This window comes from Oryctolagus cuniculus, chromosome X, assembly GCF_051225735.1.
Source record: "Oryctolagus cuniculus isolate XC-2025 breed Fujian yellow rabbit chromosome X, ASM5122573v1, whole genome shotgun sequence".
NCBI classification, from domain to species: Eukaryota; Metazoa; Chordata; class Mammalia; order Lagomorpha; family Leporidae; genus Oryctolagus; species Oryctolagus cuniculus.
The window spans coordinates 35,126,426-35,152,056 of NC_142888.1; the positions used below are offsets into that span (position 1 = coordinate 35,126,426).

Consider the following 25,631-nt stretch of genomic DNA (forward strand, 5'->3'; position numbering starts at 1 on the left):
CTGATTCAGCCCTGGCTTGGCAATGGTGAAGAGGAGTGCTGTGGTTCCTGTGACACCGGTGTAGAACCACAGGAAAGGGCGGTAACCCCCATTGGACACGTACCCATCAGACATTGTGCCTCACAGTATGGCCTGTCACATCCAAGAGGAGCATCTGTGTTCTTCTTAGAGATATACTTCCCCAGGCCCCATTCTAGATCTAATAAACCAGAACCTCTGGACACCTGCACTCTGAACAAGATTCTCTAGATGTTTCTGGAGAATAATAAAGTGTGGGAAATAGTTCCTCAAGTAATGAAAGCTGAAATAGACTTCAAGGGCTATCTTCCTTTCACTTCCTTTTTTTAAATTAATTATTTATTTATTTGAAAGGCAGAGTTACAAAGAGTAACTCTGGGTGGCAGCGACCCAAACACTTGGGCCATCTTCCGCTGCTTTTCCCAGGCCATTAGCAAGGAGCTAGGTCAGAAATGGAGCAACCAGGACACGAACTGGCACCCATATGGGATGCCAACATGGCAGGTGGCAGCTTTACCCACTATGCCACAATGCCAGCCCCTTACTTTCACTCCTTATGCCCCATTGTTGTAAACAGGAAAGGAGAGAACATGAAAGTAACTGCCAATATAATATAGGCAGTTAGTGACAAACCCAAGAGAATTAACTATGATTCTGTTTCCTGGCCTAGAACTACTCTCCTGTCTATCATCTCTCTATCTACCTACCTATCCATCCATGCATCCATCTACATAGATAACCATTTGTATGATTAAAGAGTAGAGGAAATGTCTTGAACAGCAGCCATGTGTTCTGCATGAGGACCATGCATGTAGAATAGACTGTGCTCATTCTAGCGTCTAAGCCTTTACTCAAGTTGTTCTCTTGCCTGGTGCACCTTCTTCCCCTCTTTCCTTTTCCTTCCCTTTCCCCCCACTCTCTCCCTTTTCCTACCTTCACAAATGTATTGATCTTTCAACGTCAAGCAACACAGTCTATTTTCACCATCTGAGGATCTCTGAAACTACTCATATGTCACTTCAGTACATTTTACAAATGAACCTAAGGGTTTGTTTTCACAATTAAATAGAAGGGATTAGATATTAACCTCTTGTTATCTACCATAATCCTGTTTTCATACGTCTAGCCATCTGTTAGGTGCTTAAAGAAACTCAGGTTAAAATACAGTTGATGGAACTGAATACTTGACACAGTGGTTAAGATGCTACTTGGGATGCCCGCATACCTTATCCGAGTGCTTGGGTTTGAGTCCAGGGTTCACTTATGATTCCAGCTTCTTTATTTAAAAAAGTGTTTATCTTATTTTAAAGGCACAGTTATAGAGAGAGACGGGGAGAGGAAGAGAGAGGGAGAGAGAGAGAGAGATCTCCCATCCACTGTTCACTCCCCAAATGGCTGCATTTCCTGGAGCTGAGCCAAATTGAAGTCAGGAGCCAGGAGTTTCTTCTGGGTCTCCCACGTGGATGCAGAGGCCCAAGCCCTTGGACTATCTTCTACTGCTTTCCCAGGTGCATTATCAGGGACCTGGACTGGAAGTAGAGCATTCAGGACTCAAACCAGCATCCATATGGGATGCCAGCACTGCAGGTGGCAGCTTAATCCACTATGCAACAGCACTCACCCCAATTCCAGCTTCTTGGTAATACACACTCTGGGAGGCAGCAGGTGATGGCTGAAGCACTTAGGTCCCTGCCACCCACGTGGGAAACATGAATTAATTTCCAGGCTGCTGACATTGGCCTACCTCAGCCCCAGATGATATGGGCATTTAGGAAGTAAACCAATGGATGGAAGCTCTCTCTCTTTTTCTCCCTCCCTGTTTTTATGTCTCTGTCTTCAAATAAATAATTAAAAATTAAGGGAAAAAATCTAGTTGATAAATAAGTGGATTCAGTAGAAGCCAGTCAACAGCTAACTACAATAGCTCTAGTGGTATATATATATTTTAGAATCTTAGGAAAGTTACACAAGATGTATAGCAAAACTCTTACACCCAGTCTGGACTTTCCTAGGCTTTCCCAACTGCACTAAGGCCTTGCCCTGCAGCCCCTCTGCTATGAAGTGGTCCATGAACTGTTAGTGTGGCCATCTCTGTGCTCAGATATTCATGTCACCTATTAGAAAACACTGTAAGTTGTACTCCAGCTTGAACATGGAAGAATGTCTTCAGCCTGCCTCACTGCTGTCTCTGGTTGCAGCATAGGCATTGCATGTTCTCAACTCAACCTGCTGTACATTAGTTCCTCAGTCCGGCCTCTCCAGAAATCTCACCCTCCCTTCCTTCCCTGTGTCTTTTAGTACAAACCTCAGTCAGCGGCTGCCCACAGTAAGGGGATCTGAGAGCCCAAGCATGGATTTTCCCAGATACTTCTTGTTTTCCTCACTACTACAAAATGTGTTGTGCTCATTTGGCATGATCCAATTCCTCTTTCCCTCTGTGAGGCCAAGTAGAGAGGCACTCACTCATAATCTAGGAGCTATGGGCCTCTTAGCCTTGGCAGGGCCATCTCTAGGGGCATCTCCAGACTTCTGGGGGTTTGCTTCTCACTTGAGAATGTGAAGTTAAGCTACACTGCGGAATTCTTTAGGAGACTCACTAAGTATAGTTATAGCACCTACACTATGCTGTTGGATGCCCATGCATTTCCACGTTGCTTTCTCACTGGATCCTCATGACAACCTTGGAAGATCGATATTCTCATGCCCATTTTTACACATGAAAATATTAAAGCAGAATAAAAATATTAATGACACTCAGCGAGCACTTGTTCTAAGTGTTCTAAGCACCACATATGTATTAACTAATGTTTCTCACAATAGTTCCATGATCTAGTTACTGCAATGATCCTCATTTGAAATTAAGATTAAGAAACTGAGGCCCAGGAAAAAAAATAAGAAACTCGTGAAAGGTCACACAGTCAGTAAATGGTAGTGAGTTCTTTTAAGCAGCCTGGCTCCGAAGCCCAGATAATAAACACTATGCTCTTTGGACATAAAAAGTTTGCAAGTTTAACTCACTCAGAGCCACGGACATTGTCACATGACTGATACTGTCACATGATAGATACTAGAGTGGATACTAGGCTTTCTGACTCAAAATTCTGTGCTCTCTCACTAGTATTGACTTAGTCACCCATACAATAAGCATTTATTAAGCACCACTGTGTACCACACACTCTATAATGTACTATGTATAAAATAATCTGCTCACAAGGCATCTGAGGTCTAATGGGGGACATAGGCAAGGAAATAAAAAGCAAAGTATGATGAAGAGGAAGGATGGTTTTCGTGTATGATGTATTGGAATTCAAATCACAACACCTAATAGCACTAGGGCCTGAGCTTTAATATCCTCACCCATCAAATGAAGACAATAATATCAGTTAAATTTTAATAGAACAGTTGCAGTGAGGACCAAATGGATTAACATGTTCAGTGAACTTAGAACAGTACCCAGCACATATTAAATGCCATGATGATGATGATGATAATGATGATAGGTTTCCCTGTTATTTTTTTTTTCAAGATTTTATTTATTTATTTGAGAGGTAGAGTTATCGGCAATGAGAGGGAGAGACAGAGAGAAAGGTCTTCCTTCCGTTGGTTCACTCCCCAAATGGCCGAGCTGCACTGATCTGAAGCCAAGAGCCAGGAGCTTCTTCTGGGTCTCCCACAAGGGAGCAGGGGCCCGAGGCCACAGCAAAGAGCTGGATTGGAAGAGAAGCACCCGAGACTAGAACCTGCGCCCATATGGGACGCTGGTGCCACAGGCGGAGGATTAACCTACTGCACCACAGCACCGGCCCCTTCCCTGTTTTATGATAGAGTGCCAATGGCTAATAGAACACTCCAAGCTGGTGTTTGAGGAGGAGTCATAGAATGCCTGGATGGAGGATGCAGACTAGTTAGGCAGAGACCAGAGCACACAGGGCCTTGAACACCTTGTACTATGCCAAGCTATGTAGCAGAGTGGGCTTGGATGAGAGGCTGAAGAGGCAGTTGATGATCATCTTTATCTGTGCTCTATTCAAGGAAGAGCAGGCTGCAGGACTGACCTGGACATGCGGTCTAGTGCCCCCAGCAATCAGCACACTTTTGCCCTAACTCAAGTTCATGACATTGAATAGCTGTGAGTGGCTGCATGGATTGCTGGCATATTTTGAATATTTATTTGTGTTGGTGGGGGGAGAGAAACAGAGACAGAGGGAAGAGAGAGAGAAAAAATGTTCCATCTGTTGGTTCACTCCCCAAATGCTTTCAACAGCCAGGGCTGGGTCAGACTGAAGCCAGGAGCCTGGAACCCATTCAGGATCTTCCTCCCACATGAGTAGTAGGAACCCGAGTACTTAAGCTAGGATGACCTACCTTCCCAGGTGTTCATTATCAAGAAACTGTATCAGACGCAGAGCTGGGATTCGAATGCAAGGACTACCATATGGGCTGCGGGTGTCACATGCAAGCATCTTTTTTTAATTAATTAATTAGTTAATTTGACAGGTAGAATTGTAGACAGTGAGAGAGACAGAGAGAAAGGTCTTCCTTCTGTTGGTTCACTCCCCAAATGGCCGCTACACTGGGCGCTGCACACTGATCTGAAGCCAGGAGCCAGGTGCTTCCTCGTGGTCTCCCATGCGGGTGCAGGGGCCCAAGCACTTGGGCCATCCTCCACTGCCTTCCCGGGCCACAGCAGAGAGCTGGACTGGAAGAGAAGCAACAGGGACTAGAACTCGGCGCCCATATGGGATGCCAGTGCCGCAGGTGGAGGAGTAACCAAGTGAGCCACATCGCCGGCCCCCACATGCAGCATCTTAACCACTGTGCCAAATGCTTGCCCTTCCTGCTCTGTTTTGAAAGCTCAACCCCACCTCAGTTGTCAGCAGCCTTCTGTTGCACCTGGCAACAGTTGCAGGTCATAGTGTCCTCATATAACCCTCATGGCCTCAGGCAATGACACAGAAAGAATGAGGCTATTGGGCAATGGCTTTTAGATCTGATCTCTGTGAAGTGAGGACTTGGGAGAGTGGTTGGAAGAGAAACAGGGTGAGGCATTGCACTGCCGGGTAGTCTGAGGCCCAAGGAGCCAGACACCTTAAAGATGTTGCTAGGACATCTTTCAACTAGCTTGAGAGGTTTCAATTTATGTTTTGTAAAGTCATATTTTTCAACTTGGGCCAGCCAAACCAGTATCAGTTTTATGGCTGCTGTCATTTTTCGTTGGTTGTTTCCCATCATCTGCTTAGTCACTAGGCCCTGGGGAGTCCAGAAAGAAAAATAAAACTCAGGCCTCATGTTGGTACAGTGTTTGGGATTGGCAAAGAACCGTCACATTGATTGCCTTCTGAAGTATTCCTGGAAGGGAAGCAGGGTGAGTATATGCATGATCATCATTTCCTATTTTACAGATGAGTAAATCGAGGCCAAGAGAGAAGGCACAAGCCCAGCCCATCAACCTAGGGAATGGTGGAACTAGGACTCTATTAGTTTTCTATTACTGTGTAACAAGCCAACAAAAGTCATCACAAATTAGCAACTTAAAACACCACCTATTTTTTATTATTATTATTAATTTATTTCTTAGGCCAGAAGTCTGAGCTCTGCTTAAGGGTTCACAAAATCGCCATCAAGATGTTGGTCACAGTTGGGTTCTCATCTGGAGAGCTGAGTAAGCAACAGTCTGCTTCTCCACTCTTGGTCATTGGGAGCGGTCAGTTCCTTCTGGGAGTCTGCCTTTTCAAAGCCAGCCAGGCGAGCAACAGTGACTTCATTAGCAAGGCGATATCTTCTACAACAAGAGGTAATCACACAGATGACATCACATCATCTTTGTCATATTCCATTGGTTAGAAGCAAGTATCCAGTCCCATTCATTCTCAAGGGAGCAGTTCACACAGAAGCACAAACAACACAAGGTGGAGACTATGATTGCCAGTCTGTTTGCCATAGACTCTAACTTGCTTTGCCTGACTCTCCACTAGGGTGTGTGTGTGTGTGTGTGTGTGTTCACTATATGAACAGACATAAACTTGTTCAAAGACGAACCTGCCAACCACATAGTAGAGTAATTCTAAGAAACCTGCTCCTTCCCTTAAACTTGAGCCCTGAGTCATGCAGCCTAGGATCCAAACAAAATTTGTCACCTCTACAGATTGAAAGTTGTTTGGAAACAATGTTTTGCAAACTTTCAGCTTGTAATCTTCAAAAAATGCATGCATTTCCAGTTTAGGAAACTTTACCTCTTGTCCTGACAACTCCAAAATTACTTACAAATGCAAAGGGAGTCATGCTGTGTTTAGCTTCTTTTGCCTTTGTGCTGAAGTCCCATTACTTTGCAGTCTATCAGTGACTGTCAGAGAAGATGTAGCCTTGGAGGAGAGGGGTTAAAGAGAACTCTACAATTTCTCACCAGGGCTATAAAGTTTTTGGTAGATGCCTTCTAATTTTGGGCTTGCCTGCAAAGAAACCTGACCTTCTCTCTACAGGCCTGCTCTTTACTGACAGTAGGGGATATCTCCATATTCACTTCATTCATTCATTCAACAAGTACCTATGGAGCATTTCAGGAAATGCATAACATTAGGTACCAGCCATACTGAGATCACCATCCCTATATGCACAATACTTCCAGTGGAGTGAAGATTCAGATGGGAATAATCACAGGCCTTAGAATTGCTTTCACGGAGGTACACCCTCAGCCCAAGGAACCTTGTCTGATGGGGGTCAGGAAAGATGTTCTTGCTCAGAATTGTAAATGCAAAGCTTCTGGTATTAGGCAAATGAATGAAACAGGTGGATGAGGCGAACAATGGAGTTTTTTACCAAACTAGAGGGCATTGTATAAACATATTAAACACCATGTGGTCCTAATAACAGCCCAGCAAGCTGCCAGTTTGGGACCCTAGTTTAGACAAAAGAAGTAGTGTTTCCACTGAGATTTAAATGATAATAGCAAATGTATACAAAGGTACTTAAAAAATTCCTGGAAAAAAACGAACAAAAGGATAAAGCACATTTTCCATGAACTGTTTATTTAATTGTATGTATTTATGGAGTACATTGTAACAACTCCACATGTGTTTAATGAATGAAGACCAAATCAAAATCATTAGCATTTTCATCATAAATTTTTAAACTTTTTAAATCAATTCTTTACAATTGTACACATTTATTGGATTCCCTAAATGTTTTGAAGATCCTCTCATATATCGCATATACCCTCATTGTGGCATAGCAGGTACAGCTGCTGCTTGCAATGCTGGCATCCCATACAGGCACCAGTTTGTGTCCAGGCTGCTCCTCTTCCAACTTCACTTCCTGCTAATGGCCTAGGAAAAGCAGCAGAAGATGGCACACGTCCCTGGGCCCCTGCTACCCTTGTGGGAGACCCAGATAAAGCTCCTGGCTCCTGGCTTTGGCCCAGCCCCAGCAGTGGCTATTGCAGCCATCAGGAGACTGAACCAGTAGATAGAAGTTCTCTCTCTCTTTCTCTCTCTCCATCTCTCCTTCTCTTTCTCTCTCTCCATCTCTCCTTCTCTCCCTCTCTCTAACTCTGACTTTCAAATAAACAAATACATCTTTTTAAAAAAATAAGTTATAGGTAGCAGGTGTTCTGGTAAATAGTTTCAATGTATTAACTAATTTAATCTCCATAAGAAACCTACTAGCAGCCTTATTGTATAGAGGAGAAAATGGCATCCCAGAGAAGCTAGATCAGTTGCCTGAGGTCACACAGCTTATAGTCACAGTTGGAATTTAAACTCAGGTCATCTGTGTCCAGAGCTCATGCTCCCAACTATCATGTTGCAGCCTCTACTAAAAGATGACTAAGTGTTGGAAAGGTGGCCAGACAGAAAGAGAACATGCCACACAGATGGATCAGCCTATGCGGAAGTGGAAGTCTGAAGAGACACTGTAGTATTTCTGGAATAACAAGTTACGAGTTTCAAGGAAATGACTAGAGGGGTGGGTGGAGCAAAGTTGAGGAGACAGATAGAGAGACAAAAGGCTGGACAGAAAAATCAACAAGGTCTTTTTATGACATGCAAAGTACTTATCCATTCTTTGGGTAGACCTTTATTAGGTATTTACTGTGAGCCAAACACTTCCAAGGCACTGTGCTAAGTGCTGAGATAGGCCTAGACACAAAGCATTTGGGGAGTTCAGAGGAGGGCCATGAAACTCACCATGAAGGAGTCCGGAAACACTTCCCAGAACATTGATTTTTTTTTTTTCACTGACCTAAATGATAAGTAGGGCTGGCTGGGCAAAGGTGAGAGAAGAGAGCACCACAAAGACAGGGAACAGGATATACAAAGGTAGCTCTGATTTCGTGGTAGAAATGGCCTTCCTTCTTGACTTAAGTTCTCTACTCGCTTTCTATCCTCTCTCCCTATTCACACATCACATGGGGGATGTACAACCAGGGAAGAATTGGACCAAAAGTTGCTCCAGAGGATTTCCATACCTAACAGAGGCAAGGAGCAAGGAGGATGGCACTCTGGAGTTGGAACACTTTTGGAGTATGGGCCCAGGTACTTTATCTATGTTAACTCCAACCATCACATCAACCCTAAAGATACTCCTTTTTCATGAAGAAATGGAGGCTCAGAGAAGAACAGTCGCCTATCTTAAGTACTCTGTTGGTAAGTGGCATGATTTGGAGTTTGAACCCAGGACAGTCTGGCTCCAAGCATGCATTCTCAGGTTCTCAGCCTTCTTTCAATGGAAAGCTTGCTATCGCTTCATAACAACAGTTAAAAGTCATATACTGTAAGCTTGTCCTATAGTTCCAAACTGCTTCCCTCAACGTGTTCTTCCTCTGGGCCTTGGATTTCTCAGCAAGAGAGATCACATGATGCTCTGTCTTCTCTTACGCCTATGATGGGACAACAGTTTGAAGGATAGTACTTCCACTGGCCCAGGTTCTGTATAAAGATGACATGCAGCAGAGTCCTCCATTTGCCAACCAAGGACAGGTAGAACAAGGTAAAAAAAAAAAAAAGATGCTTTTATCAATTCAAGCCACTGATATTCTCAGCATAACTTCTTACATTGTAACTGATACAGAAGCTGATGCTTTCTATATCATGGAATTGTTGGGGAAGGGTCAATGAAATAACTGGAGGAAAAGTACTTGATAAATTCTGAGGCTGTGTGCCTGTGTGCCCATGCAATGTATCATTACTTGCCAAGTGGTATATCTGAGTTCCGGTCCATTGAGCTGCATCCTAATGGCACATCACTGTACAAATAAGGTACTTTTAGACATTTACACTGCATCTTTTTACATTATAGGAAGACACTTGTTTGCATAGCATTCTTGTGTGGGACGTTTTTCCTTTATGGGTAGAGAATCAATGTTGATCTCTCAGATACCATGGGGTGCTGAATATCAACCACTGTGATCCAAGCTAGTTCCTTTTCATTTTGGCTCAAAGAAGCAATTAGGCAGATCCAACTCTGTTACATCCAGAGAGTAACCCTGGATTCTACCCCTCCTAGAACAGAGGAAAGACTGGTGATCCTAGTCCTGATAGTTCCAATCCAATAAACACACAGGAAACTGACTTGCAAACATTTGCCTGAAATGGGTAGTCATGAAATTTGTCATATAGGGTGGCCTAGATGGTTTATGACCATGGGAAAAAGCCAAACCCTCCTGAGGCCTAGAAACCCCGCTCCTGAGAGTCAATCCTAAGGGAAAATAATAATAGAAAAAGGAAAGTCATATCTATACATACTTTTAAAAATGAAAACATATAAAACACTTGAAATACAACAGGAGTTTAAATGCTTTGTGAATTTAAATGAGAGTTAGGAAAACAGCAGAAACATGGAACTATATGTTAGCAGTGAGAACTCTGATCACTGAAATCCTCTTCAGTTTATATGAGTTCACCTGGCCAGCCAGTGGTGAAGTTGGGACTTGAATTCAAGCAATGTGGGTGCCATAGTCTTCTTAGGCTTATTTTCTGACAGTTCTGGAGGCTGGAAAGTTGAAGATTAAGGTTCTGGCAGGATTCAGATTCTGGGTGAGGGCTCTTTTTCTGGGTTACAGACAGTTGCCATCTTATTATTATGTCTTTTATTTATTATTTATTTATTTAAATTTTGACAGGCAGAGTTAGATAGTGAGAGAGAGAGAGACAGAGAAAGGTCTTCCTTCCGTTGGTTCACTCCCCAAATGGCCACTACAGCCGGCACTGTGCAGATCCGAAGCCAAGAGCCAGGTGCTTCCTCCTGGTCTCCCATGCAGGTGCAGGGCCCAAGCACTTGGGCCATCCTCCACTGCCTTCCTGGGCCACAGCAGAGAGCTGGACTGGAAGAGGAGCAGCCGGGACTAGAACTGGCGCCCACATGGGATGCCGGTGCCACAGTCGGAGGATTAGCCTAGTGAGCCATGGCACCAGCCCAGATCTTGTTATGTCTTTACATATGAGAGGGAGGGAGCGCTAGATATCTAGTGTGTCTTAGTTTTATTCTTTTGTATAATGCTACAAATTCATCAAAATTTACCCTGATGACCTCACTTATCCTTAATTACCTCCTTAAATGGGGGGTGCACAATTCAGCTATAAGCCCTGGACCCCTAAAATTAATGTCCTTCTGGCATGAAAAATACATTCGTTCTATCCCCAAAGCCCTAAAACTCTTAATTCATCTCAAAATAAAACTCTAAAGTCTAAAGTCTCATTTAAATATCTTCTCACTCCGAGATAGGTGAGACTTAAGATTGATCCTGAAGTAAAATTCCTTTGCAGCTGTAAAACTGTGAAACCAGACAAATTACATGTTTCTGAAATACAATGGTGAGACGGGCATAGATAGACCTTCCCATTTCAAAGGGTAGAAATAGGAAAGAAGGAAGGAGTGAAGAGTTCCAATAAAACCCAAAACCTAGCAAGGCGAAGTTCATTGTATCTTGAGCCTCAAGAATAATCCTCTTTGGCTTGATGCCTACCTTCCAGACTCACTGGGACAGCGGTCCCACCCCCAAAGTTCTGGTCAGAGGCTGTTATAGCCTGCTGAAACTGGGTCAATGGCCCCATCCTTTAAAACCAAAGAGGCAGACCAGATGATTTTTTAAATATTCTATTTATTTATTTATTTGAGAGGCAGAGTTACAGACAGTGAGAGGGAGAGGCAGAGAGAAAGGTCTTCCATCTGCTGGTTCACTCCCCAGATGGCCGCAACGGCTGGAGCTGTGCCCTGTGCTGATCCAAAGCCAGGAGCCAGGTGCTTCTTCCCAGTCTCTCATGTTGGTGCAGGGGTCCATGCACTTGGGCCATCTTCCACTGCTTTCCCAGGCCACAGCAGAGAGCCGGATTGGAAAAGGGGCAGCCGGGACTAGAACTGGCGCCCATTTGGGATGCTGGCACTGCAGGTGGAGGATTAACCTACTGCATCATGGCACCAGCCCCAGATCAGATTTTTAAACTGCCTTTGAGGTCATCCTTCCCTTTTCTTTTTCTTTTTAAAAAGATTTTATTTATTTATTTGAGAGGCAGAATTATAGACAGTGAGAAGGAGAGACAGAGAGAAATGTCTTCCATCCAGATGGATGCAACTACCGGAGCTGCTCTGATCTGAAGCCAGGAGCCAGGAGCTTCCTCCAGGTCTCCCATGCGGGTGCAGAGGCCCAAGGACTTGGGCCATCTTCTACTGCTTTCCCAGGCCACAGCAGAGAGCTGGATTGGAAGAGGAGCAACCGGGACTAGAACCCGTGCCCATATGGGATGCCGGCACCGCAGGCGGAGTATTAACCTACTGCGCCACGGCACCGGCCCCCTTCCCTTTTCTTGAAGAATAGTGCACGTTTGCAGGCAAGTAACTCTATGGCCTATGGTTTGGTCTGGTCTCACAGGATCCGAGAAGTCTAATGGCTTTCCTTCATTTCATCTCATTTCTCATTTTCTTGGCCCTCTTCAGTCTTAATTGGAAGTGTCTCTGTTAGTATATGCCCATTTCTCTTCCTGGTTTCAGCTGAGATGGTTGATTAAGCCCACAAGTTACACATATAACCTCTTTATTAAATGGCTGTTCAGCCATATCCTTCATGTTCTCTTCAGAACAAACTGTCTTATTCTTCACAATATGGATAGATTTAAAATTTTCCAAATCTCCAGTTATTGTGCCCTTTTGTCTAAAAAACTATTCTTCAGTTTATCCCTCTCCCCTACATTTTACTAGGAACAGTAAGAAGGATACAAACTGCACCTTTAATACTTTGCTTAAGAAATCTTTTCTACTAAATAGCCAATTTCATCATTCACACATTCTATCTTACATTAAACACAATGCACCTCCACCAAGGTGCACCAAGTTCTTTGTCACTTTATGAAAAGAATTGCTTTTCTTTCTATTTACAATAACCTGTTCTTTATTTTCATCTCGGACTTTACTAGAATTGCCTAGAACATCCATTTTTCTAGCACATACCTCAATATTCTTTTGGCGCCTACCCACTACCCAGTTCCAAAGCTGCTTCCACATGTATAGGTATTGGTTACAGCAGCGTTTCTCTGCTGGGTACTAAAACATGCTGCTTAGAGGAACAGAACCAATTGGAGATTTTAGGGAGCTACAAAAACTTCACAGACAAATGGAATTTAAAATACCTTTATTTTTCATACAAAAATTTGAAGTTCATCCCTACTTTTTATAACATGCTTTTTGAAGAACCCTCATACTTGTATGTCTCCAGCGAATAGAAATATTGACAGAAAAGTGTGTTTAGGATGGCTACTTGTAAAGTTTCTGACGTAAGTGGTTGAGCAATTTTAAATATAACTCAGTTTATGGCATGGCAAATATCATTTTCCAGTCCTCCCAGCTCCACTCATATCACAAAACTTTTACCAATCCTGTAAACATTTCCAATGTCATACAATATAAACTCATGTTCTCAACTTCTTAGATAGCTCAAAGCAATTGAGCCAATCAACCAAATTCTACTCTTGACAAAGAGAAAGTTTTGAACTCTTGTCTCAAATTCCACAAGTTAAACACCAAACTATATCCTAGAGCACCTGTTCAGTGCTCCTTTCTAGAGCTCCTTCAACTTCTAATGACTGATGTCTACCTCTCTCTCTCTATCTCTCTCTCTTTACATTCTGCTTCCCTTCTCCATGGAGCTCCTAAAATTTCATAGTTTATAAACAGCAACTTGTCTATAGAACACCTTGATTTGATTGGGGGGGGGGATGGGGGGAAAGCAAGGTGGTTTATACAAGACAATACAAATGCAAAGTTGAGTAAGACAGGGTACGAAACCTCAACTTTGTGCTATCACAGACCCTATTATATTGCCCACTAACATATTTGCCTCCACACTCAGCATATCCATTAGATTGTACCCAGACAGCAGTTTCAGGTCAAAACTGTAGTTCATTGGGGTCAGTGCTGTGGCACAGTAGGTTAACACCCTGGCCTGGAGCGCCAGCATCTCATATGGGCGCCTGTTTGAGACCCAGCTGCTCCACTTCTGATCTAGCTCTCTGCTACAGCCTGGGAAAGCAGTAGAAGATGGCCCAAGTCCTTGGGCCCCTGCACCTGCATTGGGGAGACCTGGAAGAAGCTCCTGACTCCTGGCTTTGGATTGGTGCAGCTCCAGCCATTGTGGCCAATTGGAGAGTGAACCAACAGATGGAAGACCTCTCTCTCTCTTTGCCTCTCCTCTCTCTGTGTAACTCTGACTTTCAAATAAATATTTTAAAAAATTTTAAAAAACTGTAGTTCATTTATCCAATGACTGTGTCCTCTACATGTTCCACCTGTAAGATTTGAGTACTTACCCAAGCCCTTTTGTGCTCAACTCAGACCCCAGGATTTCAAAATCCTAAAGGTGGGATGCACCTACCACTCCAGCATTGCTCACAACTAGGGGAAAAATTAGCTAGTATTGAGTAACTACCTCCAAGTTGCCATTCATTGAATTCTCATATTGGTGAAGTTAGCACTATTAACTTCATATTATAGGTGGAGAAACTTGGTACAGGGAGGGATATTTACAAGGTAATGTAGCTAATAAGTTAGCAAAGGTAGAATCCAAATAAAGTAGGTCCAAGGTCTGTACACTTCCACTACCCTTGAACAACTTACAGTACCTACTTTATTTAAGCAAGCCCATAGTGCTCATTTGTAACCTGTGTTTTCCCAAGCTTTTTCTCCTTTCCAATCATCCAACTTCCTGTTTGTTCAAAATATTGGCTAAATTGGCCAGTGGGAGGAAGATATGATTAAAAGTTGATAGGGAATATGGTATATGAGAGGAAATAAAACAGGATGTGACTTTTTACTTCCTGTCTCATGTTATAGTCCAGGCTCTTATAGGAGAGTAGGAATCTTTGGATCTGGGGTACTGGAATCCCAGAAACACCAATCCTTGCCACCCCAGAAAATACCAGAAGACTGGGTGAGTTTGGTTTTCTTCTTGGTAGGCCTGAAAGTTGCCAGAGGAGAAAGTTTCTTGGCTTGTCCTCTGGGTTTGGAAGACCTGTATGCCAGGTCTCCCCTAGTCCTTTCAGGACTTGAAAAGCCTGAGACTGTCTTAGGCCTTTTACCTCATGGACTTTGCTCTGCTAGGGGATCCTAATTCACCCACTCTCCATCTCACACCCGAAGGACTCTGCTGGGAATGATCAATCTCTAGAAATGGCTTGCACCCTCCTGCTGCATTCCATCTTGAGCATCTGGGGTGGGGAGTACAAATGATTTTAATTGCTGTTTAGCTCAACAACAGGATGATGAAAATTGCTTCGGGTATGTTTTAGGCTCCAAATCAGCCTTTTCCCTGCACTTGGTTATACTTTATTGGCTTGTTTCTGCACCAGTGCCATCATAACAACATAAATTCCAAGCAAAATGGTATACTGTTAACTGTTTCCCATCAGCTGCCTCCCACTTCAATTTCTCTGTCCATTCTCCTCTTTCCTTTTTAGCACATTTCCCTCCCTCAGAGACTTCTAGCAACACCAAACACTTGCTCAGGGAAAGGGAACTCTCATGGGATAAGGGCCAGCATCAGGCCACCAACAATGATGATTTAAATGCAGTAAGGACCTCAGTGAGTCTCTATAATCCCACCACTTAAGTCTCCTCCAACTTCCCAAAATTAACACTCCACTTACTATCACCTACAGCCATGTAGTGATTCTCAAAATGTGCTGGAAACAGAGATGAACTCATTCCTTTGCTCATTGATTTACTTAGTGATTTGTCTGTTGAGCACCTCAGCTGAAAGCATTCTAGGCAAGGCCAAGAGCATGAGAAAAGGCAGGGAGAACTAAGGGAGAGCTTGGCTGCTTCAATGAACTCTTAGCACTTAGGCTCAAATGGAATGTAGGATGCAAGGTGATGTGAACATAGATGAGGGTCTGATCAGAAAGAGTCTGGTTTGTCATTCTGAGAAGTTTGATACTTTATCTTGGAGACACCAGAGAACAATTGAAATACATTAAGCAGGACAGTGACATGATCAAATACGTGCTTGGAAAAGATTACTCCAGAAGTTAATGGTGTGGATGATGATAAATAAAACCAAGAACGGGCTCAAAATATCATCTGAGTGAAAAACATGGCTGAAGCCTGATAAAATTACAGGAAAGCCCCTCTTCCCTTTAGGACACCAGAGAAACAACAGTACAGATTAAAAGCAATTGAGACAGCGGTCTAGTTGGGTCTATTGAGGACACCACAAGGTAATCTGCTTTGCTTGGTGTGGGCCCAAAGTAAACTGATTCTGACTAATTTCTAGTCTCCAGGACCTGAAAAATAGAGTTAGTTCATGATACGTTCCCATTGACATTTATAAGCTACTCCCATTAGAAAACCTTACTGAATCCCATATTTTCCTTCAGCTACGATTTTATCTCTTCTCTGCTTTATAGCCACATATCTGAAAGGATTTTCTAGACTTACTTTTCCCATGGTTTCACCTCCTATTTTCTCCCAAACTCAAAACAATCAATTAATGCTACCACCAAACACAGATCTCTTTAAGATTACCTTAATGCTAAATTCAATGATCACCTGTTAGTTCTAATTTTCTTTACTTCTTTGTATAATTCAATATAACTAATCATCTCTTTCTTGAAACATTGTCTTTCTTTAGATTTTTGGGCTCAGCACTCTCTCTCTCTTCTTGCTTCCTTGGTGCTCTTACCACTATCCAACTTTAAAGTGTTGTAATCATCCAGAGTTTCATTCTAGGTTTTCTCATTGTCTCACTGTACTTTTGCTAGATGAACTTCCATCACTTCTGTGCTTTCAGGACTCATATATATGCCAACAACTTCCAGCTTTGTTTTTCCAGATTTCTCTTCAGAGCTGCAGAATAATATACCCAATCCCTACTTGGCATGCACTTGAAAACATAGTATACAAACCCAAACTCATTATCTCCTTTCCCACAAACCTGTTCTTTTTACAACACTCTGAAACTTATTAACAAAGACCAACTTTCCTCCAGTGGCGCACACCAGAATTTGATCATTCTTTTTTTTTAAAGATTTATTTATTTATTTGAAAGTCAGAGTTGAGAGGGAGAGGGGGAAGGGAGGGGAGGGGAAGGGGAAGAGGAAAGGATAGAAGGGGAGAGGGAAGAGGGGAAGGAGGGTGAGGGAAAAATCTTCCATTCATTGATTCACTCCTCAAATAGCAGCAACAGCCAGGAGCCAGGAGCTTCTTCCAGCTCTCCTACATAGGTACAACGACCCAAGCCCTTGGACCATCTTCCACTGCCTTCACAGGTGCATTATCAGGGAGCTGGATCAGAAGTGGAGTAACAGAGACTCAAACTGGCACCCATTTGGGATGCTGGCATTGCAGGCAATGGCTTTACCCACTACATCACAACACAGGTCCCTCAACATTTGATCATTCTTGGGACCTTGCTCTCTATGGTTTGAAACCTGACTGAATTCTCCAGTCATGTTCTGTGCTCATGCCACATTTGTGTCCTTCCAATTCTCTTAGGGCACCTAGATGACCTCTTGGGTCATCATTTGCCACAGGTCTTTTTTTTTTTTTTTTCAAATTTTATTTTGACAGGTAGAGTTATAGACAGTGAGAGAGAGACAGAGAGAAAGGTCTTCCTTCCATTGGTTCACTCCCCAAATGGCTGCTATGGCCAGCATTGCGCCAGCCCGAAGGCAGGAGCCAGGTGCTTCTTCCTGGTCTCCCATGGGGGTGCAGGAGCCCAACCACTTGCGCCATCCTCCACTGCCTGGACTGGAAGAGGAGCAACCAGGACTAGAACCCGGTGCCCACATGGGATGCTGGCGCCGCAGGCGGAAGATTAGCCAAGTGAGCCATGGCACAGGCCCCTGCCACAGGGTCTTGATACTGATGTGTCTTCTTCCTGGAATAGTCTTTCCCCAAATCTTTACCTGGTGAACTCTTTCTTAACTTTTAGGTCTCAGCTCAACTTGCACTTCTTTGGGCAAATCTTGGAAGGAAATTCTGGATTGTTTGCAAGTTTAGACAGCTGATTTATCAAGGCTAATTTGACTGTTCACAAGTTTGTTTTGTTTATTAATTTTCAGTTTCAATATAGTGGTGCAGTTGGACTCCCCTCGAGGCTCAAATTGAGCAAGAAAGCTTAGAACCCAAGGTGCAAACTCTGAGGTAAGGAATTTGTACTTCTAAACCTCATGACACCATGCGGCTGTGTCCAGATTCTGGTTCCCAAGTCCACGGAGAATTTACCTTCTCGTCTTTCCAGAAATTTTGACACAGTAGAAGGGGAAGGGACACTTTGTGTGGACAGTGAAAGAGATGCCCAAATCAGCCCACTTTCCTACAGACATCAGAAGTGAGATGTGAAACAGACATTTCTGACTAGCATCAAGGATTTGTTTAGAAAGTGACTATTCTAATAAAAGTCCCTATATTCACCATTGTTGGTGTCTAGTGCTTGACTTAGGTCCAAGCTCTAGGTTTCTTCCTACTGACCATCAAGCTGTACCTTCAGCTATCACTTTACCTTTCTCTCCTTCGTAATCACACATCTGAAAGGATTTTCTAGCCTCACCTTTTCCATTGTCTCACATCTAGTTAACTCAAAAACTCAAAATGATCAGATTAGTGCTACCACCACTTCATCAAACATAGTTCTCATTAAGGTTATCAATGACCTTCCCACTAAATCCAAATGCCACTTTTTAGTACTCATCTTCCTTTAAGCTGGCATTTGGGATGAAGATAGACTTACAGACCATGATGACAGCTGCTGACTCACTGGAGAGGCCCATTCTTAACCCTCTCCTCTATCTCAAACATTCAGGATGTGTTCCCCATACTGAGTTGTCCTGGCCCAGGCTCCATCGATATTCAGCCATGTTTAACACCCAGGAAGTGGATATACAATAAAAATGATACACATATCTAGCCAGTCTCTGGAGGATTTTCAAGGGAAGGACAGCCTTTCTATGTCTAATGTAGAAATTCAGTTACCTATTCATTTGCTTTAGTACAAAATTTGAAAGTTATATAAATAACTGGAACCAAATGGAGGGAGGCCAGAGAATGCGAATGTGGTCAATGGTTTACTGATGACTTGGTCATCCAGAGATAACTAAAAGCTTCAATGGCTTCCATGAGAGAGCCAAAAGAGTGTCGTGCTTAGCTCATGTTTGCTTATTTGGCTAAAGTAATACACTCTTCTGGGTGCCTTGAGAATGATTATGGATTATAAGCAATGATGAGAGTAAAAATTTTGCACTCTCCTGCTAAAGTTTACAAGGTTCTATTTCTAGATCACTCTCACAGAGATCGTCCTACACAAGGGTCTCACGAATATTATGAGGAACTCTTGTAGGCTTCTCTATTCCCATACTGAAAACCAAATTCTAAAGACCCAGCATAGAAAGCCAAGCCTCAAGAGTACTTTAAAAGACAAGTACAGACTCCTCAAATGTACAACAAAGACCCTGGACTTGAAGTCAGGAGACTTGGCTACAAATCCACATTCACGATCGCTGCTTGATTCAGGTTAAATCACTTAACTGTTTTGAACTTCAGTTCCTCCTTCTATAAAACAGGAACACACCAATACCTGCTTCACAGTTGTAATTAATGAAATAACATGTGCACATAGGATCTAATACACAGTAGATGATCACTATGAATGACTTCTATCTGAATTTGTTCCTTCCAACTGCTGCCGTTTCTTACAATTGCTGCCAACTCTCTGAGGAATCTGTGGTAGGGGTGACATTGTTCTTCAGGCTGTGCTTTTGAGAACCTTTCAAGATCCCTTCAGTTCACACTTCCTCCCATGTTCAAGGCAATATTTGAAAATTTTGTGAGCTGATCCTGGAATGCCATACATTGCTTTCTCCATCTATAAAAATCCTATGCATAATCAAGGACCCCATTCAAGTGTCAGATTCATTGCAAGACTTCCTCCAATGGTCTTAGATCCAAGCTAGGGATTCAGAGAAGGCTTCCACATGAAAGTAATGCTTAAGCTGAGATATGAAAGCCCAAGAATTACTTAAGAATTACTCATGGTTGGTGCCACAGCTCACTAGGCTAATCCTCCGCCTGCAGCGCCAGCACCCTGGGTTCTAGTCCCAGTCGGGGCACCGGATTCTTTCCCAGTTGCTCCTCTTCCAGGCCAGCTCTCTGCTGTGGCCCAGGAGTGCAGTGGAGGATGGCCCAAGTTCTTGGGCCCTACACCCGCATGAGAGACCAGGAGGAAGCACCTGGCTCCTGGCTTCGGATCGGCGCAGCGTGCTGGCTATAGCAGCCATTTGGGGAGTGAACCAACAGAAGGAAGACCTTTCTCTCTGTCTTTCTCTCTCACTGTCTAACTCTGCCTGTCAAAAAAAAAAAAAAAAAAAAAAAAAAAAAAGAATTACTTGTCTGGCCGGCACTGTGGCATAGTGGGTAAAGCTGCCGCCTGCAGTGCTGCCATCCCATATGGGCTCCAGTTGGAGTCCTGGCTGCCCTACTTCCTATCCAGCTCTCTGCTGTGGCCTGGGAAAGCAGTGGAAGATGGCCCAAGTTCTTGGGCCCCTGCACCCATGTGGGAGACCTGGAAGAAGCTCCTGGCTCCGGATTAGCTCAGCTCTAGCCGTTGCGGCCATCTAGGGGGTGAACCAGTGGATGGAAGACCTCTCTCTGCCTCTACCTTTCAAATAAATAAACCAGTCTTAAAAAAAAAAAAAGAATGGAAGTACTCTGGGGGAAGGGGAAGAAGGAGAATATTCCAGGTAGAAAAGACAGTATATGTAAATATCTTTTTTTTTTTTTTTAAGATTTACTTACTTATTTGAAAGGCAGAGTTACAGAGAGGCAGGAAACCATCCACTGCTTTACTCCCCAGTTGGCTGCAACGGCAGGAGCTGTGTTGATCTGGAGCCAGGATCCAGAAGCTTCTTCCGGGTCTCCCACTTGGGTGCAGGAGCCCAAGGACTTGGGCCATCTTCTACTGCTGGATCAGAAGTGGAGCTGCCGGGTCTCGAACCAGCGTCCATATGGGATGCCAGCACTGCAGGTGATGGTTTTACCCGCTACACCACAGTGCCGGCCCCTGTAAAGATCTTGAAGCAAAGTTTGTTGGAAACGCTGAAAGAAACCCATAAGGACAGCATGACTAAAGCATGGAGAAGTCCAAAAGCTGTGCAATTAGGGAAGTTGCAAATACCTTTTTGTTTGACACAAAATAATAATAATAATAATAATAATAATAATGAAATCCTGTCTTTTGTAACAAAATGGATACAACTGGAAACCATTATACTTAGTCAAATAAGCCAGTCCCAAAAAGACAGATACCATATGTTTTCCCTGATCTGTATTAATAGAGTCTCTAAAAGGTAATGTCTAGGAGTGAAATCGACAGTTTGAGATTGTAAACAATCCAGCCCTTTTCACTACTGTTGAGGAACAGTGGTTTTTTTTTTTTTTTTTCATATTATTTGTTGAACTCTTTACTTAGTGTAGGGTTAACCTTATGAGTATAAAGTAAACTGAAAATAGATCTTTGTAAAAATTAAGAGTGGGAATAGAAGAGGTAGGAGGAAGAAGGGTGGGAGCATGGGCTGGAAGGAAGGTAGGTTGGAAGTATCACTATGTTCCTAAATCTGTATCTATGAAAAACATGAAACCTGTGTACCTTACATAAAATTAAAAAAAAAAACATACCTAGCAAATAGGTCCATTTTTCACAAGTTCAGAACAGTGATCAGAGGAAACATGGCTATGGGAATTGTTTCATATTTATTATGTCCCTATCCAGGTTATCTTCTTGAAATAGAAGCTGTTTTTGTCTTTGTGTGCCCCAGCTGATCCCAGTGCCTAGCATGGTGCCTTGGGAGTACTGCGATAGAGAACTTGTGTTATTAATTTCTATACTCCCAGAGTCAGGAACAGTGTCCAGAACACATTATAATTATTACACATGTTCACTCATTTCAGCCTCACAACAGCCCTCTTTAGAGAGCTCTCATTATCCTTTCATTAGGTGAGGAAGCTGAAGCACAGAGATTAAATCAATTGCTCCAAATTACTAAGCCTGTTTAGTGGTAGATCTGGAATTTCAACCCAGGCAGTCTGGCTCCAGGTGTGTACACTAACACCTAACACAACCACCTCGAAGGAGTTTATTAGGTATTTGTTGAATGAATATAATTAAAAGAAAAATGTAAATTATAATCATGTAAAGAAGGTATCTATTATACATGTGTACTTAATTCAACAACCAAAATTCCCAAAACTGGATAAAAAAAATCTATTCTTTGCAATGCATGCATTTTACCAACATGTCCAGCACATTGTAGTTTAAAAACTTACCCCACATTGCACATTAAAGTTCCTGCTGCTTGCACTGACCCATTTAGTTGTGTCAGGAACCCCTTCTGTCATGCCAATACTCATCTCCTAGATGGTCTGATTTATTCAGTTAATAGTTCTTGTTCCAACCACCTATAACCCGCCCTTTGACCCTCAACTAAGAAGCCTAGCAGGACAGTTGGTGCCCTCTTCTGGGGTTTCCAGGCAGTAGCATACATTGGGCCCATCATGGGCTTTTCTGGGAAACAATTGTTTCAACTTCCTTCCAATTCTGTTGATAAGGATGGAGTTAGCTTTGGGATTCCCTGCAAAAAGAAATTCAACCAGGTGAGTCTCCTGAAGCCCTGGTGAGTAGAAAGGTGAAATAAAAATTCTACTGAGCCTCAAAAGGGTTCTTACCAGATATTTCCTGCAGTTGTTTTGCCTACATTTTAAAATTGTAGGCTATCCATGATACAATTTACCATGTATTCAAGATAGGGTTTTAATGTGTGGGATACTTAAATACATTAACTCATTTAATTCTCATAACCCTAGATGGTAAAAACAAACCTTCAACTTACAGTTAAGAAAACTGAGGGGTGGGCATTGTGGCACGGAGTGTTTAGCTGCTGCTTGGGATGCCATGATCCCATATCGGAATCTAGTCCTCTCTCTGCTTTTGATACAGCTTCCTGTAAATATACTGTTAAAGTATTTGGGCCTCTGCCACCCACATGGGAGACCTGAATGTATCTTAGCTTTGACCTGACCCAGCCCTGGCTATTGCAGGCATTTGGAGAGTGATCCAGCAGATGGACGATCTCTCTCTCTCTCTCAAATAAATAAGAATAAACAAACATTTAAACAACAGAGAGAGGCCAGCGCCGCGGCTCACTAGGCTAATCCTCCACCTGTGGCGCCGGCACCCCAGTTTCTAGTCCCGGTTGGGGTGCGGGATTCTGTCCTGGTTGCTCCTCTTCCAGGCCAGCTCTCTGCTGTGGCCCGGGAAGGCAGTGGAGGATGGCCCAGGTGCCTGGGCCCTGCACCCCATGGGAGACCAGGAGAAGCACCTGGCTCTTGCTTTTGGATCAGCGCTGTGCGCCGGCTGCAGCGCTCCGGCCGCGGCGGCCATTGGAGGGTGAACCAACGGCAAAAGGAAGACCTTTCTCTCTGTCTCTCTCACTATCTACTCTGCCTGTCAAAAAAAAAAAATAAATAAATAAACAACAGAGAGAGATGCAAAGAGGTTAAGCAACAGACAGAACAGCAGAACCAGAAACTCAATCCAAATCATGCTCTTTCCAATGTAATACATTGTTTCTTTCTACTTCTTTTGATCCTGTATCAGAATCCCACTACTAAAAGAGATTGCAAGGAAATGTCCTTGACAGGTACAACCCCAATCCAATACCACGGAAATATCAAAGAAAACCATGCCCAAAGCTCTTATGTGAATATGGACGCCTTGCTAGTTGTCCTGATAGCTTGTTCTTTTATCTAGTTAGGTTGAATGAAAAAATAGGACGCTCAAATCGGTAAAAGGCAGAGGACAAAGGACAAAGAGAATGTCAAGGAGACAGAAAAGGGGTTCAGAGAGGAGCAAAAGTGGAGTTGACGTTGCTGACTGAAAGGCTTCTTGGCTGCCTCTTCACAGCTTGTGAGGCTGGGATTAGCATGTCAGCTCTCTGGGACATTTCATTTGGATATAACACAATTTTTTTTTTAACAGAAGACAGGCAGAGTTAGACAGTGAGAGGAAGAGACAGAGAGAAAGGTCTTTCTTTGCCGTTGGTTCACCCCTCAAATGGCTGGTGCGCTGCGTCGATCCAAAGCCAGGAGCCAGGTGCTTCCTCCTGGTCTCCCATGTGGGTACAGGGCCCAGGCACCTGGGCCATCCTCCACTGCACTCCCGGGACACAGCAGAGAGCTGGCCTGGAAGAGGAGCAACCAGGACAGAATCTGGTGCCCCGACCGGGACTAGAACCCGGTGTGCCGGCGCCACAGGTGGAGGATTAGCCTAGTGAGCTGCGGCGCCAGCCTGGATATAACACAATTTTAAGCAACCTATTAGTTACTTAAAATTTTTAGTACTTATTTTGTGCTAGACACTCTTCAAGTGCTTTATGTGAATACACTCATTTAATCACCATAAAAATCTTATCTTACATATTAGCTATGATTTCCATTTTACAGATAAGGAGATTGGGACACAGAGAAGTTGAATAACTGGCCCAAGGTCAAGCTGACAAATGGTAGGGTTGGAGTTTAAATTTAGGATTCTGGCTCCAGAGTTATATTCCCACCCTTCATGATCTATTTGCCTCTCCTCATGTTATAACGTAAGTATTGTTTCAGGAAATGTTTCCTGTAGCTATACAAGAGGGCTTCAGAAAGTTCATGGAAAAGTTGAACTAAAAATAAGCTTGTTATGATGCAAAATTTTTTTTGAAAACCATGCATAGTTTTTTCATAATATACATTTTCCATGAAACTTTTGGAAGCCTCTAGTGTGTGTGTACATGTTTGTTTTCAGTTGCAAGGTAAAATGCAATTATTTTTGTAAGTCACAAAATGTCTAAAAGCTCTATTGCACTAGCAACAGCATTGTTGAACCATCTGTCTCCAACCTTAATAGAGATAACACCAGTTGCTCTCTAAAATGATCATTACCAAGTCACACTCCCACCAGAAGTAGCAGTTACCTATGTTTGACATCTCCACCTGAACTTAATAGTGTCAGCTTTTTAACGTGCTTCCAATCCCATGAGTGTGGAATCGTATCTTAGGTGGTTTTCATTTTCATTTTGCTGATTTTTGTTACTTTTTTTTATGCTTTGGCCACTCAGGTTTCACCTACTGTGAATCATCTGCTCATATTCCTTCCTTGTGTATTATTGTAATCAATACAAAAGTGTTTAACCCTCCGACTCTCTGAAGGAGCCAGCAGTATATAATGATGAGGATACTAAGGCTGGGAAAAACTTTGCTTAAAGCAACCCAGCTAACTGGTTGTCAAGTCTAGATACAGAGTACCCAGGCCCTTTGTTTTACAAAAAAAAAAAAAAAAAAAAAAAAAAAAAAGCCAGGGCAAAAAAGAGGAAGAAAATAAATAATAATTCCAAACATGTAATAATGTTATGTTTCTAATCAGGCCTTGTGAATTTACCATAGATTATTTCCCTGTTTTTACAACAACCTGTAATGTAGAACACGCCATCTTCATTTTACAGGTGAGGAAAATGAGGCTCAGAGAAGTGAAGACATTTGCCCTGGAAAGGCTAAATTATAGCTAATAGAATCACAATGTCCACATCCACCTAGTTACAAAGTCTGTGTTTGTTCCACAATGTTGTCTGTCCATAGATATTCTTGGGATGAGATGAGGCCTGACCCATCACATCCTACAGCCAGATCTTGACCTTGTGCTCCACCTTCCCTCCAAAGCCCCAGTAAAACTGAGCAAGTCCTCAACTACACCTACCAACTTTCCGCAGAATCCCGGCTGGGGAAGACTTAACCAACCAGTCCAGACCTGCCGTCTCCCAGGAACCAGCCAGAGTAGAAGCTTTCATACAGCCATCAGGCTTCTCTAACGAAACCCACTCAGAATCTCAACACCTTCCACTGTGAACCAGAAATTTCTAAGCCCGAATTCTCAAACTTGGTTGCACATTTAAATCACCTGCAACCTTGAAAAGCTTCTTGATGCCCTGGTAACACCCCAGACCCATCACATCAGAAACCCTGGGGAATGACTCCCAAGCATTTATAATGGTTAAAGCTCCCCAGGTGATTCCAACATAGAGCCACAATTGAGAATCACTGTTAAGGTGGCT

At 43.1% G+C, this 25,631-nt stretch overlaps 1 long non-coding RNA gene across 1 annotated transcript; it reads right to left on the reverse strand.

Annotated features, from left to right (window-relative positions):
* Positions 1-5,601: 5,601 nt before the first annotated feature.
* LOC149119602 (uncharacterized) lies at positions 5,602-25,482 on the reverse strand. The gene is made up of 3 exons (XR_016228192.1): positions 25,277-25,482; positions 20,287-20,586; positions 5,602-5,800 (listed from the first exon to the last, which is right to left on the reverse strand). It is a non-coding gene; the product is annotated as an uncharacterized LOC149119602 (long non-coding RNA).
* Positions 25,483-25,631: the final 149 nt, after the last annotated feature.